Genomic DNA, 17,753 nt, shown 5'->3' on the forward strand with positions numbered 1-17,753 from the left:
GTAGGGGTTCTTATACCAAAAATCACTTCAATCATAAGTGTCTGTCGCTATGATTCGAAATTACAAATTAACATCATGAGATCAACAGAGGGGGGAAGTGGGTCAAAACGACCCTTACCTAGGTACAAACTAAAGAATGGTTACTAATATCCACACAATTACTATTTACATGGTACATTGGTTAAGAACAATAGAGGTCAAAAGAGAGCAATTTTTCATTACATAAGAATTGTCCTTTTGTATTGCTAAACACGGCACAATAAGTAACTGATGATGGGTACAAAGGTGGGGTGTTCTCATGGGAGAAGCTTATTTTCTACATCACATGGAGTCTTAGATCAAAATGGAGTCTGTTTAGTCATTTCCCTTATAGTCTGGCCTACAACATTCTCATAGAGCCAGATCTGTCAGCCCATCACAATAACCTGTTCATCTGGTTTCCTCTTCAACTACAGAAAATATTGTAGGTGCCTAGCATTTCTTTCTTTCTTTCAGTACTGGGGATTGAACCCAGGGGTGCTTAACGACTGAGCCACAACCCCAGCCCTTTAAATATTTTATTTTGTGACAAGGTCTCTCTTAATTGCTTAGTGCCTCGCTAAGGTGCTGAGGCTGCCTTTGAACTCATGATCCTCTTGCCTCAGGCTCCTGAGTTGCTGTGATTACAGGCATGTACCACTGAGCCTGGCGTTTCTGATTAGATATCTTGTACTCAGTTGCTAGGGGAGTGCTCCCACTGAGCTACATTCCCAGTCTTTTAAATTTTACTTTGAGACAGGGTCTCCCTAAGTCTCCCTAACTTGGTTGGCCAGGATGGCCTCAGCCTTTTTTCTACTTAACTTTTTTTTTTTTTTTTTTTAATGTGGTGCTGGGGATTGAACCCTGTGCCTCACACATGCTAGGCAAGTGCTGTGCCACTGAGCCACAACCCCAGCCCTGGGTTCAGGCTTTTGAGTAGTTGAAATTATAGGAGTGAGCCACCATAGCCAGCTACTTTTTAGTTTTTGAAAGTATACATAGAGTTTTTAAAAATTAATAGAACTTTTAAAGAACAGTTTTAGATTTACAGAGAAATTGATCACATGACAGAAAGTTTTCTTACACTCCCTTCTCTGATTTGAATATAGTTTCCCCTCCAGCCCAGGCTGGGGAGGGGAGGGTAGGGTTTGATTCTCAAAGTCATAAGTTAATGACATTAAGAAGGTGGAAAACTTAATCACAATGGAGTTTAGAGGTGGGAATTTTGGAAAGTAATTAGGATTAGATAAAGTCCTTAGGGTGGAGCTCCCATGACTGGATCCTGGTGGCTTTATAAGGAGCACGTAGAGACCAGACAGAAATACATGCTCCCTGCCTCCTGCGACTTGATATCCTTTGCACCCCCTTTGAACTCTGATAAAAAGGATAAGAGGAAGAACATCACCTGTTGACCTTGGACTCCGCAAACTGTGAGTTAAATAGAAGTATTATTATTATTATTTTGGTCCCTGGAATTGAACCCAGGGGCACTCAAACACGGAGCCACATTCCCAGTCCCTTTTTGTATTTTATTAGAGACAGAATCTTGCCAAGTTGCTTAGGGCCTTACTAAGTTGCTGAGGTTGGCTTTGAAATTGCAATCCTGCCTCAGCCTCCTGAGTTGCTGGGATTACAGGCATGTGCCATTGAGCCCTGCAAGAGGGCTTACTTATAAATTTAGTCACCTCAGGTGTTTTGTTATATGGATGGAAAATGGACTAATACTCCCCAGCATTTGTTACAATTAGTGAAACTATTTATTTAAAAATATTTTTAGATGTTGATGGGCCTTTATTTTATTCATTTGTTCATATGTGGTGCTGAGAAATGAACCCAGTGCCTCACAGATGCTAGGTTAGTGCTTTACCACTGAGCCACAACCCCAGCCCCAATTCATTTATTTTAAATAATTTTATTCATATAGGAACATAGGAAAGTTACGTCCAATTCATTCTACAAGTGAATGAATTTAGATGCATTGTTATTAACTAAAATCCATATTATTTCAGATTTGCTTTTTTAACCTAGGATCCTCTTTCTGTTCGAGGATCCATCCAAGACACTACATGATAGTTGTCATGTCTTTTTATGCTCCTCTTGGCTCTGAGTTTCTCGGGCTTGTCTTTGTTTCAGTGATCTTGACAGATTTTAGGAATACTGATTTGTAGAAGGACCCTCTGTTGTAATTTATCTGGTATTTTCCTCATGGTAGAATGGAGATAGAGGTTTAGGGATGGAAGATCACAGAGGTAAAGCACCATTCTCTCAAGTATCAGTGGTTAATACTATAAACATGATCCGCCTTTGTTAATTTTGACCTTGATCACCTGATTGAGGAGATGTTTGTCTGGCTACTCCACAAGAACATTATTCCTTTTTTTAGAAAAATATTGTTAACTGTAGATGAACACAATTTCTTTATTTCATTTGTTTTTATGTGGTGCTGAGGATCAAACCCAGTGCCTCAAACGTGCTAGGCAAGCACCCTACAACTGAGCTGCAACCCCAGCCCAAATGATACTCTCTTTAAATTCCATTCCCATGCTCTACACTTTGGAACAAAGTCATTACTTGCAGAATATGCTTCAGAAATAAGAAGTTGTTTGCCATCCTTCAGTTCTTTTCCCATGTAAGTTTTTGGCACCTTTGTCTAGTCTGAGGTTACTGTACTTATGTGTGTTTGTCTCCGTGTGTTCTGTCCTGTACCATTGGTCGACCTGTCTACTTTGGTGCCAGTACCATGCTGTTTTTGTTACTATTGCCCTATAGTAGAGTTTAAGTTCTGGTATAGTGATACTTCCTGCATCACTCCTCCTGCCCAGGATTGCTTTGGCTATTCTGAGTCTTTTGTTCTTCCAGATGAATTTCATGATTGCTTTTTCTGTTTCTATGAGAAATGTCATAGGGATTTTAATTGGAATTGTGCTAAATCTGTATAGCACCTTTGGAAGTATGGCCATTTTGATAATATTAATTCTGCCTATCCAAGAACATGGTAGATCTTTCCATATTTTAAGGTCTTCCTCAATTTCTTTCTTCAATATTTTGTAGTTTTCATTGTAGAGATCTTTCACCTCTTTGGTTAGATTGATTCCCAAGTTTTTTTTTATTTTTTGAGGTTATTGGGAATGGAGTTGTTTTCCTCATTTCCCTTTCAGATGTTTCATCATTTATGTCTAAAAATGCTTTAGATCTATATGTGTTGATTTTATACCCTGCTATTTTGCTGAATCATTTATGAGGTCTAGAAGTTTTCTGGTGGAGTTTTTTGGATCCTCTAAATAGAGAATCATGCCATCAGCAAATAATGACAGCTTAAGTTCCTCTTTTCCTTTTTTTATCCCTTTAATTTCTTTAGTCTGTCTAATTATTCTGGCTAGTATTTCAAGGATGATGTTGAATAGAAGTGGTGGAAGAGGGCATCCCTGTCTTGTTCCCATTTTTTTTTTATTGTAAACAAATGGGATACATGTTGTTTCTCTGTTTGTACATGGTGTTAAGGCATACCATTTGTGTAATCATAAATTTACATAGGGTAATGTTGTTTGATTCATTCTGTTATTTTTCCCTTCCCCCCACCCCTCCTACCCCTCTTTTCCCTCTATACAGTCCTTCCTTCCTCCATTCTTGCCCCCCTCCCTAAACCCAACTCTAACCCTAACACTAACCCCTCCCACCCCCCATATATGTGTCATCATCCACTTATTAGCGATATCATTCGTCCTTTGGTTTTTTGAGATTGGCTTATCTCACTTAGCATGATATTCTCCAATTTCATCCATTTGCCTGCAAATGCCATAATTTTATCATTCTTTATGGCTGAGTAATATTCCATTGTATATATATACCACAGTTTCTTTATCCTCTTGTTCCCATTTTTAAAGGGAATGTTTTCAGTTTTTCTCCATTAAGAATGATGTTGAGGGCTGGGGAGATAGTTCAGTTGGTAGAGTGCTCGCTCTCACAAGCACAAGGCCCTGGGTTCGATCCCCAGCACCGCAAAAAAAAAAAAAAAAAAAAATGATGTTGACAGTGGACTTAGCATAAACAACCTTCACAATGTTGAGGTATGTTCCTACTATCCCTATTTTTTCTAGTGTTTTGAGCATAAAGGGGTGTTGTATTTTGTTGAACACTTTTTCTGCATTAATTGAAATAACCATATGATTCTTATCCTTAAGTCTATTGACATGATGGATTGCATTTATTGATTTATGGATGTTGAACCAACCTTGCATTCCAGGGATGAACCCCACTTGATCATGGTGCACTATCTTCTTTTTTTTTTTTTTTTTTTTTTTCTGATCATGCTGCAAATTTTTATTGTTCTCATGGGTATTTACGCTGAGGGAATCACTATCTTCTTAATATGTTTTTGGAGATGGTTTGCCAGTATTTTGTTAAGGATCTTTGCATCTATATTCATCAAGGATATTGGTCTAAAATTTTCTGTCCTTGATGTGTCTTTGCCTAGTTGGGGTATGATGGTGATATGAGCTTCATAGAATGAGTTTGGTAGGGTTCCCTCCTCTTCTATATCCTAGAATACTTTGAGGAGTATTGGAATGAGTTCTTGACCTTCTTTGAAGGTCTTGTAGAACTCGGCTGAGAATCCATCTGATCCTGGGCTTTTCTTGGTTGGTAGGCTTTTGATGGCTTCTTCTATTTCATTGCTTGATATTGATCTGTTTAAATTGTGTATGTCCTCCTGGTTCAGTTTTGGGGATGATATGTCTTCATAAATTTGTCGATGTCTTTGATATTTTCTATTTTGTTGGAATATAGATTTTCAAAGTAGCTTCTCATTATGTTCTGTATTTCAGTGGTGTCTGTTGTGATATTTTCTTTTTCATCATGAATTTTAGTAATTTGAGTTTTCTCTCTCCTTCTCTTTGTTAGTGTGGCTAAGGGTTTGTCTATTTGTTTTTCAAAGAACCAACTTTGGATTTGTCAATTTTTTGAATTGTTTGTTTTGTTTCAATTTCATTGATTTTAATTATTTTCTGTCTTCTACTACTTTTGGTGTTGTTCTGTTCTTTTTTTTTCTAGGGTTTTTAGCTGTAATGTTACGTCATTTTGTTGTTGACTTTTTCTTTTCTTGAATGTGCTACATGCAATGAATTTTCCTCTTAGTACCGCTTTCACAGTGTCCCAGAGATATTAATATGTTGTATTGTCATTCTCATTTACCTCTAAGATTTTTTTTATCTCCTCCCTGATGTTTTGTGTTATCCATGCTTCATTCAACAGCATATTATTTAGTCTCCAGGTATTTGAGAAATTTCTGTTTTTTTTTTTTTTGGGTCATTGATTTCTAATTTCATTCCATTATGATCTGATAGAACATAAGGCAGTATCTCTATTTTTTTGCATTTACTAAAGTCTGCTTTGTGGCATAAAATATGGTCTATTTTCAAGAAGTTTCCATGTGCTGCTGAGAAGAAAGTGAATTCGCTCATTGATGGATGGAATATTCTATATGTGTCTGTTAAGTCTAAGTTATTGATTATGTTATTGGGTTCTATGGTTTCTTTGTTTAGTTTTTGTTTAGAAGATCTATCCAGTGGTGACAGTGGTGTGTTAAAGTCACCCAGAATTATTGTGTTGTGGTCTATTTGATTCCTGGAATTGAGAAGGATTTGTTTGATGTACAGGGATGCACTGTTGTTTGGGGCATAAATATTTACGATCATTATGTCTTCCTGATTTATGTTTCCCTTAAGCAGTATGAGATGTACTTCTTTATCCCTTCTGACTAACTTTGGCTTGAAGTCTACTTTATCTGTACTAAGAATGGAAACCTCTGCTTTTTTACTGAGTCTGTGTGCATGGTAAGTTTTTTCCATCCTTTCACCTTTAGTCTGTGGATGTCCTTATCTATGAGTTGAGTCTCTTGAAGGCAGCATATTGTTGGGTCTTTTTTTTTTTTAATCCATTCTGCCAGTCTATGTCTTTTGATTGATGATTTTAGGCCATTAACGTTCAGGGTTTTTATTGAGATATGATTTGTATTCCCAGTCATTTGGGCTCATTTTTGGTTTTTAACTTGACTTGGTTTCTCCTTCGAAGGGATTTTCCTTTAAGGTAGTTTCTCCCTTTGCTGACCTACATTGCTGTTTTTCATTTCCTCCTCATGGAATATTTTGTTGAGCATATTCTGTAGCACAGGCTTTCTATTTGTAAATTCTTTTAACTTTTGTTTATCATGGAAGGATTTTATTTTGTCTTCAAATCTGAAGGTTAGTTTTGCTGTGCATAGGATTCTTGGTTGGCAACCATGTTCTTTCAGAGCTTGAAATATGTTCTTCCAGGCCCTTCTAGCTTTTAGAGTCTGGGCTGAGAAATCTGCTGCTATCTGTATTGGTTTCCCCCTATATGTAATCTGATGCTTTTCTCTTGCAGTCTTCAAAATCCTATGTTTATTTTGTATGTTAGGCATTTTCATTATAATGTGCCTTGGTGTGGATCTGTTGTGATTTTGTGCATTTGGTGTTCTATAAGCCTCTTGTATGTGATTTTCCATTTCATTCTTCAGGCTTGGGAAATTTTCTGCTATTATTTCATTGAATAGGTTGTTCCTTCCTTTGGTTTGTATCTCTGTGCCTTCCTCAATCCCTATAATTCTTAAATTTGGTCTTTTCATGATGTCCCATAGTTCTTGGAGATTCTGTTCATGATTTCTTACCATCTTCTCTGTTTGGGCAACATTCTTTTCAAGATTAAATATTTTGTCTTCATTGTCTGAGGTTCTGTCTTCCGAGTGGTCTAGTCTTTTGGTGATGCTTTCCATTGAGTTTTTTATTTGGTTTATTGTTTCCTTCATTTCAAGGATTTCTGTTTTTTTTTTTTTTTGAGAATCTCTATCTCTTTGTTGATTTGCTTCCTGCAGTTGCTCCTTCAACTGCTTATTGGCATGATCATTCATTGCCTGCATTCGCTCTCTTATCTCATCCTTTGCTTCATGAATCATTTTAATTATGTATAATCTGAAGTCTTTTCTGACATTTCTTCTACCATACTGTCACTGGATTCTATTAATATAGAATCTAGATTTGTTTGGATCATTTTTCTTCCCTTGTTTTTTCATGTTGTTCATGTACCTTCCCCTGTAGCAGTGTGGATCTAGAGTATTGCAGTTTTCCCCCTATAGGCTTATAGTGACTATGAAGGTTTCCAATACCTTTTCTTTAAGGGGGACATCAATATTAGCAGTGCCCAGTTCAGACAGTTTGCAACCCTATACCAAATAGTCCCTATGAGGATGTTAACAATATTGTTATAATAAACAGAATGAGTTCAGTTATTATCTTCAGTATAACAAATAGATTTGCAATAAGGTCTATAGTTTCTAATGAAGGACAAAGAGGATGAGAAGGGGTATAGGATGTACCTGTTAATGGGATAAGAAAAGTATATAGAAGTTTTAGATCATAGAAAGAGTGAGAGTGTAATCAAAAGAAGTCAGTTGTTAGTATAGAAAAGGGAGAAAGAGACTCTGAGGGAACAGGTAAACAAAAGGAAAAGAGAGCAAGAAAAGTAAAGAAATAAAAACTTAAAATTTTTCAATAAGGAGAATAAAAAATCTACACTATAATAGTCATATTGTATTCAAACCTCCCAGTCTCAGTAGCCTGATGTATGAGAGGTACCTGACAATGAGCTTCCAGCCTCCAGCAGGCGTGTCAGGATGAGATTTGCCCAACTTAAGGATGGGAGATACAACTTCCTGGATTATCCAAGATGGCCTCTCTGGCTTCCAACTGTATTGGCAAATGGGGAGCTGCAGCTTGGGGTGTGGGTGTGGTCGGCTGGAGGTCCTGGAGGCGGGTCCGGTTGGTCGGGCAAGGGTCCTGGAAGCGGGGTGTTGTGGATCTGGTTGCGGGATCCTGGAGACAGGGCTCAGTCAGTCTGACCAAGGGTCCTACGGTTCCTGGCTGTTATCCCAAAATGGAGGCAGCCACGTGTAACCAAACCTGCAGGTACTGTGACAGTGCACTTCCAGGAAAGAGCAGGCAGCTGCTGGCTGCTGACAGAAGATCGGCAGGTGAACCTCGGGTGGTGAGTGATGGTTAGGTGAAAGGTAGGCAATGGACAGGCAAAAGGCAAGGAAATTGTGGATGGTAGGCACCAGACAGTGAGCAATCAAGAAACAGATATCCTCTTCTTGAAACCCGAGTTATGGAGCAACAAGGAATGCTGCCTCCCTCTCTAAGTATTTTTTAAGTTGTTTATGGACCTTTAGTTATATGTGGTGTTGAGACTCACCACATATAACCCAGTCCCCCACACGCTAGGCAAGTGCTGTACCACTGAGCCACAAACCCAGCGCCAGCTTCTTTGCTTTCTTAACACTAACTTACATGCTTATCTTGTGCATTTCCTTCCCCAGTCCTATAGCCAGTTACTTCTCTAGAGAGGAACTGTGCATTTTTTCTCCCTTGTACTGGGGAGAGAACCCAGGGCCATATACATGCTAAAGAAATGCTCTACCACTGAGTTCATTTTTTATTTTGAGACAGGGTCTTGCTAAGATCCCCAGGCTGTTCTTGAATTTTAAGATTCTCCTGCCTTTGCCTCCTGAATATCTGGGCTTATAGCCATGCACTTGTATAAACTCAGTATTTTCTTAATTTGATATTCCAAATATGAAAACATTTCTATAATATCTAATTTTTTTAAGTTTATCAGAAACAAAAGATGGGAAAATGTCTAATAAATGATACAATCAGGAAATGCAATTTCTCAGTAAAGTTTTCACAAAGGATTATTCATATTTATTAGAGTAGAAAAAGAAGACAAATTATTTGAAATATTAAATGTCCTAGAAAAGTCAGAGCTCTTTAGTTTTCCTGTCTTTAAAGAGAACTTGTTTTTTAAACTTTCTTTTTTTTCCAGTGCTGGGAATTAAACCCAGAACCTGGTACAGTCTAGGCAAGTGCTCTACTACCAAGTTATACCTCTAGCACTTAGAAGGGAAACTTACGAAGAGAAAAAATTTTCCTGGTTGGGCTTCTCAAATAGTAAGTAGAAAGGAAATTATGAAGTTAACTTGGAAAATTTAGAAATAGAAAATTATGTACATTCACAAATGGAGAACAAATGGAAATGAATATACTTTGTTCACTGATTTGTGTAATGACATTTTAAGATATTCTAGTTAAAATATTTCTCATAATTAATTTTTTTGTTTGTCAATTTATAAATTATTTTGGCTGATTAAGCATTATTTTCATTTTCTGTACCTGGAATTGAGTTCAGGGGTGTTGTATCAATGAGCTACTGAGCTGATCCCCAGTTCCCACCCCACACCTTTTTTTAAAATTTGAGACAAGGTCTCTTTGCCCAGATTGGCCTCGCACTCCTGCCTGTCTCCTGAGTTACTGGGCTTACAGGTGTGTGCTACCACACCTAGCTGACTAAGCATTATTTAAGGGATCTCAGAAATATCAAAATTGGAAAGATGTTGAGGAGAGATTTGGCTACAAACTAACATGGGGATATAGCTCAGTGGTTAAATGCTTCCCAAGACTTTGGGTCCAGTACCGCAAAAACAAAACAAAACAACCCCCCCCAAATCGCATGTATAATATGATCTAATTTGTATAAAAATGTTTAATCATATTCATAGAAAAAAATATTGAATATCCTTCAGCCTGAACATGGTTATCTATTTCTGTAATATTGGTAGTTCTTATAAAAAAGAACAGAAATCAGATCAGGTTATAAAAGAACTCAATAAATTTTAGACAAGGCTAAAATAGCCTTTTTTGTTTTTTTTTTTGGTGGTGCCATGAATTGAACTCAGGGCCTTGTGCATATGCTAGGCAAGCACTCTACCCCTGAACTATGCCCCAATCCCCCAAATACATCTCTATTAATTTTTTTGGTACTGGGGATTGAACCCAGGGGCACTTAACCATCAGACTTTTCTATTTTTTATTTTGAGACAGGGTCTTGCTAAGTTGCTTAGGGCCATACTAAATTGCTGAGGCTTGTTTTGAACTTGGGATCCTCCTACCTTGGCCTTCTGAGTTGCTGGGATTACAGGCATGTGCCACCATTCCCAGTTCCCCCAAATACATTTTTAAATGTGATGTTTCTTATGAAGTAAAACAAAGAAAAATTCATAGATGAATTAAGATGGGGGGGTAAAGTTCAATTATTGCTAAAAATGTGGTTTAAATGGCTGACCAGAAAGAAGACATTTTTACTGTAAGGAAGAAGTAATTTAAATTTAATATTAAGTGATTAGGAGTTAATAAACCCTTTTAGAGATGCGATTTCCTCATTTTATAGGTTGGATAAGTTATGAAGTCGGAGGTCTCTGGAGTTCAGAAATAGAAGGGTGCTGTAGTGATTCATATTTGGCACCATTCATACTTGTCCCCATTTCTAATCAGAATTTAAGAGGAACATGGTAAGGGCTGGAGTTGTGGCTCAGTGGTAGAGTGTTTGCCTGGCATGTGTGAGACCCTGGGTTCAATCCTTAGCACCCCATATAAATAAATAAATTAAATAAAAGATCCATTGACAACTAAAAAAAATTAAGAAAAAAGAACATGGTAGAGTTGGTGGCATTTCATAAGAATAATGGTTCTTAAACCTTTTAGTCTCCAACCCATTTTCACAGTTAAAAATTATTGAGTACCTCAAAGAATATAAGTATATATGAATTATATCTACCAATAGTTACTATAATAAGAATTAAAACATACTTATTGGTTTAATTTTAAAATACTCAATACATTTTGATGTAAATTGCATATTTTTATGAAAAGAAATCATTTTTCCAAAATAAAGTTTTATTGAAAAGAATGGCATTGATTTTTACATTTTTTTTTTTTTTTTTTTTTTACAAATCTCTAAATATTTGGCTTAGTAAAAGACAGGTAGATTCTATATGATTGAATTATATGATGAAACTCAGGCCTTAGAAGGAGTTCTTTGTGGATAGTTGTGGGTATTTGGTATTATAGCAACAAGTGGTAGTTTTTAAAAGTTGCATGAATCTTAAACTATATCACAGGACGTTTTGTACTTTGTTTTTTATGTGTATACACACATCGTCACACAAACATGTAGACTATGAATAGCCATCCATTAGTCTTTCTGGTATTTTGTTCTGTTTTGCTTTTTGCTGTACTGATGATTTGAAGTCAGGGATGTTCTACCACTGAGACACATCCCCTGCCCTTTTTATTTTCTATTTTGACACAGGGTCTTGCTAAATTTCCTGGAACTTGTGATCCTCCTGCCTTAGTTTCCTGAGTTGCTGGATGACCATGTGTGCCATTACACACATGGCTTGGCATGAATGGATCTTTTATTGATATTCAATTTTGTAATATCCTGCCTTGGTCACTTGGAAAATGATGGTTTGCTATGTTATGTAGATCTCCCATATTTTGACATATTTCATCATATAATATCAAAAAGTCACATTTATTTTCAGCACTTGTCTCTTCACAGGAGTCTTTTAAGTCTTGGGAAGTTATCAAGCTCTTGGTGAACACACATTTTCCGAATTTTCAAATTCCACTTTCTTGAAAGCTAAATTTTATCATTGGCAACAAATACCGTCAAGTGTTTGCTTCAAGTGTTAAGACTCACTTGGTTCACTTTTTGGGGAAAATATTTGTAAATTCCCAAGTTAGAATAACATTGGTTTGTCAATTGTTCTCTCAAGTAAAATGATGTTCTGTGACAAAAGCAGCTATTTCAGCATGTAACTCAATCACAGGTGCTTTTCTTCAAGACAATTTTGGCATGCAGCAGAATTGCATTTGATTTTCCCACTTCACAGGATATTAGAAAGGTTGAAGTTTAATAAAATTAAGGTGATACAATGGAAACGAAACTGAATTTAATATAATAACTTTTTCATTGAAGTGAAGAGTACAGACTTCAAGTACTATGAAGCAAGTAGGAAGAGGAGAAAAATAGGTAGGAGTTATCAGATCAAGAGACAGGATTGAGCCCTGACATACATCTCCAGCCCTTTTATTTTAATATTGAGACAGTGTCTACCCGACAGGGCCCAGGAAGGCCTCGAACTTGTGGTCCTACTATCCCTGCCTTCCAAGTCGCGGGAATTATACACGCATGCGCCATTGCACCCGGATCGACAGGATTGATTTTAAATGGGATTTGAAGAATTGGCAGAGTTTGGAAGAAAGGGTTAGAAGGGAGATGTTAACTCAATGCACAAATGAAGAGCAAGACCTGCCCACTGACCTCTTAGCGATGTGAAAGGCAACTAAGGAACAAAGGTCTTCCCTTGTGGTTCTGTGAATGTGAGGAGGTGATCGTCAACGCTACATGTTTGTCAACATCACCCTTTTAAACTCTAAAGGGGATGCCGTTGGGTGTTGGTGAAGGTGCGGAGTTAGCGATCACAGCTGCGAGGAAAAGTTTCATTAATGAAAATACACTCATGTCGCAGACTTTGTCTATAGATTAAAAAGCCACTAAAGAAAAAGAAGTTTGCCAGAGGGAAAAGTAATTTTATCGATATACTTCGGAAGCGTGTGCCAAGAGGTTTATGGTGTGGAATATTCGCGTTGATCTGAAATGCTTTGAGGTTGAATATTTATGTTGGAAACACCATTTTGACAAACAGTTATTAGAAATCCCAAAACTTGTTGGGTACTAAGTGTCTTGAGCTCAGAGAAAGTGATTGCTTCACTAGTGAGCACCTCGAGGAAGCACTTTGCATATTGATTTCCGTGGCCTTCGCAATTGCACGAAACTGGGCTCCCAGCGCTTGCCGTAACGCGGACTGTACCATTACTTTCCGAGGGGGGATTTGGAAGCAGCGGAAGAAGGCAATCAGAGGGTGTGTGTTGGGCAAAGCCGGGCGCTGAGAAGGACGATTGATTTACAGATCTCGTAATCGGCCCATCCTTCTCCCCCTTCCCCCTCCCCACCGTCCCTGTCCCGCCTGCGAGCGACGGCGGCCTTGGGCTTTGCGGTGTTTGCTCGCGGAGGCAGGTGAGCGTCGGCGCGCGGGCTCCCCGGGCTTCGCTCCCCACCCCCCGCGTCTCCTGGGCGGGTGGCGGAGGCCGGCCGGGGAGGCGGCCTCGGCGCACAGTAATGGCAGCGCTGTGAGCAGGGAACGCGAGCTGACAGCCGCCGCCACCGCCGCCGCCCACCTTCCTCGCCGGGGGCTTCGTCCTTCACTCCTTCGGGTTGCCTCCCCTCCCCTTGCCCCCTGCCCCTTGTCCTGCTTCTGCAGAAGGTAACCCCGATGAGGGTTGGGGAGCCGGGCTGCAGGCGCCTGGAAACTTCCCTTCCCGGCTAATGGGTGGCGGGGATGGGGCGGAGGAAAGGAGTTGGGGGCGACGACGGGAGAGGGAGGATGGATGAAAGGGGGAGGTCAAGAAAGATGGTGTCCTGTAAGTGACCTCGGCTCCCCAGAGTACTGACCCCTAATCCCGGCCACCCCTTGGAGTGGATCCCGGGCCTCGCCGACCCGGTCTTGGCCGCCCCTCCCTTGGTTCCATTTTCCTCCAAAGGAGGGAAGGTGAGAGAGTGCGTATACTCCTGCTTATTTACGTGCCCCCACGAATCCAGAAATCTCTGTGTTGAGGTGGGGGGTGGCATCAATCTCATACATCCTTACCACGAGTATTTTCACTTTTGTTTTCGCAGACAGCGAAGATTGATAGCTTTTGGGAGGAGTATTCTCCGTGCATGCTAGACCTCCTGTCTCAACACTTAGGGTCTGGTGAAATAAGATACTCAGACTCTTTCCAGCACTTGCTTACACACTAGGGAGTCTGGACCATTCCTTACCATTATGTGCATGCAAATAAAAGATCTGTGAATTGCAGATTGTTATTATTATTAAGTTCTCCTCTTTCTCCCATGGCCTGCTATTACCAGTTGAATGGCAATGCCCTGGAAGTTTAAATTTGAAGATAGTAAGCTGTAAACTATTAACATTCTCTTTAAACTCTTTGACACTGAATATGAAAATCTTGGAACTAGATCTGTCACAAACTTACATTCATAGTGAAGTATGGGAAGTATCGTTTTGTTCTGTTCCCTGCACTTTAGAATCTCACATACCTTTCCAAAACCGGACAACTGAACTAATTAGTTATAATTTATCTCTTTTGTCCTTATACAGTATTTTGAAGACCCTTCCAAAAGGATCACAGATGAAGGAATTGTATATAGTGGCTTTTTTAAAAGAATTTAACCTTTATTTTATTTATTTGTTTTTATGTGGTGCTGAGGATCAAACCCAGTGCCTCACACATGCTAGGCAAGTGCTTCACCACTGAGCTACAACCCCAGCCCCATACATAATATTTTGAGATCTGTTTTTTTCAGATGCTGTTTGAATTGGGACCTTTTTATAGTATGCATTACCTTTTGAATATTAGATGTTCAAATGCATCTGAAATACTCTTCATCCTCCACCCTCTCTGGATGTTTCAGTGTTTTATAGATATAAAGATAGTCCATTCGTGTCTTTTCCTTTCCAGTTTGTCATAAATTAAATGTTGTAGACCTTCTTTAAAGTTAGTTTTGCCATATTGATTAAGTATCTGGTATGCATGCCAAGCAATATTGCAGGCATTAGGGATACAGAATTGTAGCTTCAGTGCTGGTTGGGGAGGGAGAGACAATAGGAAACATAATTCCAGAGAATAGGTGCTGGGAAGGAATAAAATAAGGAGTTGTGGCTGGGAGAAGATTATTTCAGATACTGTGGTCAGGAAATACCTTTCTGTGGCGACCTTTGATCTGATGTTTGAAAAATGAGAAGACTTTTGCTTTTGTAAGTTCTTAAGGAAGAGTGTTCCTGTCAAGAGGGTACAACAAATGGAAGATCCCTGAGGTGGTATCAGACTTGAGTCCAACAAACTGAAAACCAGCTCACTGTAGACGGATGCTGGTGAGAGAGAAGTTTACATCATAGCTAGAAGCCAGGTCTTATGAGGTCTTATTTTTCAAAACAGTTTGATTTTTACACTTAAAGTACATTGAAAAGCTTTTTTTGTTTTGTTTTGTTTTTGTTTTTAAAGAGCTGGGAGTATATGGTCTGAATTAAAATCTGACTGTAGATTGGAGAAGAAAGTCAGGGCACCTGTGGGAAGACTAGGGGCCCTGGAGTGTTAAGAGACAATGACAAGGTTTGGAAATATGTTTGGGGCCTAAAGATATTTATTGAACTTGTTATAGTTTGCATATGTGTGTAGTTGGTTGGAAGGGGGTGTCTCCTGGGTTTTGGCTTCAGCTGGAGGATGGTGATGCCACGTACTTGATGGGGAAGAGGTGAGGGAAATAGGTTATGTGGGAATGGAATTGGATTAGACATGTTTAAGTTGGATCTGGTTCTTCAATAGGAGATGAGAAGTAGGTAATTGGGTATACAAGTTGAAATTAGTGGAAAGGTTAAGGAGTCCATTCATTTTTTTGGCAGATGTTTTTCAAGCAACAGCTATAGACCAGGTAGTGGGGAGAAAGTATTGAAAAACTTGGCAAAAATCTCTGCTTTCATGGAACTTAAATTCTAGTGGGGAGAGAAAGATGGAGATGAGGAATCATTATTATTTATCTGTTAGTATACTTACACTATAGATAAAAATATAGGATTTAGATAAAAATTTTATTAACATTATTCAAAATTTAAAATGTTCAGTTGGGTATAGAATTAAAAATCTTCCTCCACTTTCTTTATCCATCACCCAATTTTCTTTGAATCCGAACAATGTTAGCAGCTGCTTACATTTCTTTCCAAAGGTACACCTATGCAAGTGTGTATATATTCTTCCCACTTTGTAAAAATGTTAGTGTAGTTTACCTGCTTTCTATTTTTTTTAGAATATTAAATAATGCTTAAAACTTACAAAATAAGTTGCCAGTAGCCAAAGTGACCTGTGCCTATAATCCCAGTGCCTTAGCAGACTGAGGCAGAAGGATAGCAAATTTGAGGCCAGCCAGGGCAATTTAGTGAGAACCTGTCTCGAAACAAAAGGACTGGGGATGTGGCTCAATGGTAGAATGCCACTGGGTTCAATCTCCAGCATCCCCTGTCCCCCATAAAAAATTATGAAACAAGATGAGAACACCTAAAGGAAAAATAGAAACAAGAGAAGAAAACCATGGGGTCCTATAACATTTTCTGATTTTGGTTACTGCCCTTTCTGAGTTTTTGACCTACAGATGTAAATTGTTTAATGAGCTTTTCTTTATATGGGACTGTACCAAAGTTTGTATTGTTCTGCTTCATCTGCGCTTTTGCTGTATATGTTGGAAAAATGTTTGTGATTAAACAGTGTTTTCATTTATGTACTACAAGTAAATTAATGACATGATCAGCTCTTGAATCCCAATATTATGAAAATTTAGGATTACCTAATGTTAAATCCTGGAAGAGCAAACAAATTTGGAATGATATGAAATTATAATAAGTTACCTGATACTTGAGATGTATGACTGAATTCTCTCTTTGTGATCAATTAATCAATATCTGCTCAGAGTGATCTGCCTGGGTTTGAATCTTTTTCTTGGTACTGAGGATTGAATCCAGGGGTGCTTAACCACTGAGCCACATCCCCAGTTCCTTGTTTTTTATGCGGAGACAGGGTCTTGCTCAGCTGATGCTAAGGATGTCACTAAGTTGCTGAGGCTGCCCTTGATCTTGAGATCCACCTGTCTTAGTCTTTTTAGTTGCTGGGTTTGAATTTTTTTTTTTTTTGGTATTGGGGATTGAATCCAGGGGTACTTATCCACTGAGCCATATCCCCATCACTTTATTTTTATTTTGAGACAGTGTCTCACTAAATTGCTTTGGGGGGCTGGGAATATAGCTCAGTTGGTAGAGTGCTTGCCTCTCATGCACAAGGCCCTGGGTTCAATTCCCAGCACCACAAAAAAAAAAAAAAAAAAAAAAAAGAGTAAGTTGCTTTGGGCCTTGCTAAGTTGCTGAAACTGGCTTCCAACTCCTGCCTCAGCCTCCTGAGATGCTGGAATTATAGACCTGTGCCAACATGACTGACTGGGTTTGAATCTTAACAGTAACATATGTGTTACATTGCAAATGTTAGCATAATTCTTGTGTTACTACCTTAAGAATTTGTAGATTCATCTTATGACACTACTTTGTATTTAGCTTTTATTTGGGAAAGTCTTAATGGAGATATTAGAATACTGTAGTTCTTTTGAATCTTAAAAATCCTGAGACAGTAGTGCTGAGATTATCATTTTAGTTCTCCAACTTTTGTGGTGAAAGTTGAACCCTGTTGAATCATTTGGAAGAGGAAATGTAGAATATTTTTTTTTATTTTGTTTTAAGCTTTATTATTTTGAAGAATAAAGCCAGATTCATTGTGTTCTCAACTGAATTTATAATGCTTTCTATATCGGTTGATATTTTGACTTTCAGTTAGCTTTCTCTACCAGAAACTTTCTATGTAAATTAACCTACCCTGTTAATTTTTTTTTTTTTTTTTTTTGGTACCTGTGATTGAACCCAGGGGTGCTTGAGCACTGAGCCACAATCTCAGCCCTTATTAATTTTTTTATTTTGAGACAGGTCTTGCTAAGTTGGTTAGGGCCTTTAAATTGCTGAGGCTGGCCTTGAACTTGAGATGTTCCTGCCTCAGCCTTCCAAGTTGCTGGGATTACAGGCCTGCACCACCATACTCACTGAGATTGTTCCTTTTCTTTTTCACACATTTTTAAATCAGAGCATTATGGTTGTACATATTGATGAAATTTGT

The 17,753-nt window shown here is 38.5% G+C and overlaps 1 protein-coding gene across 2 annotated transcripts in view; it reads left to right on the forward strand.

Annotated features, from left to right (window-relative positions):
* Window positions 1-12,846: 12,846 nt before the first annotated feature.
* Window positions 12,847-17,753, forward strand: part of Cul2 (cullin 2) — a 102,547-nt gene continuing 97,640 nt past the window's right edge. The window contains exon 1 of one of the 2 annotated variants that reach the window (XM_047521405.1): window positions 12,847-13,008. The gene's annotated coding sequence lies outside the window, so the exon portion shown is untranslated. Of the gene's footprint in view, window positions 13,009-13,087; window positions 13,256-17,753 lie in introns of those variants that run through there. The other variant, XM_047521404.1, reaches the window with a different exon arrangement.

The sequence above is a fragment of the Sciurus carolinensis genome, chromosome 12, assembly GCF_902686445.1.
Source record: "Sciurus carolinensis chromosome 12, mSciCar1.2, whole genome shotgun sequence".
NCBI classification, from domain to species: domain Eukaryota; kingdom Metazoa; phylum Chordata; class Mammalia; order Rodentia; family Sciuridae; genus Sciurus; species Sciurus carolinensis.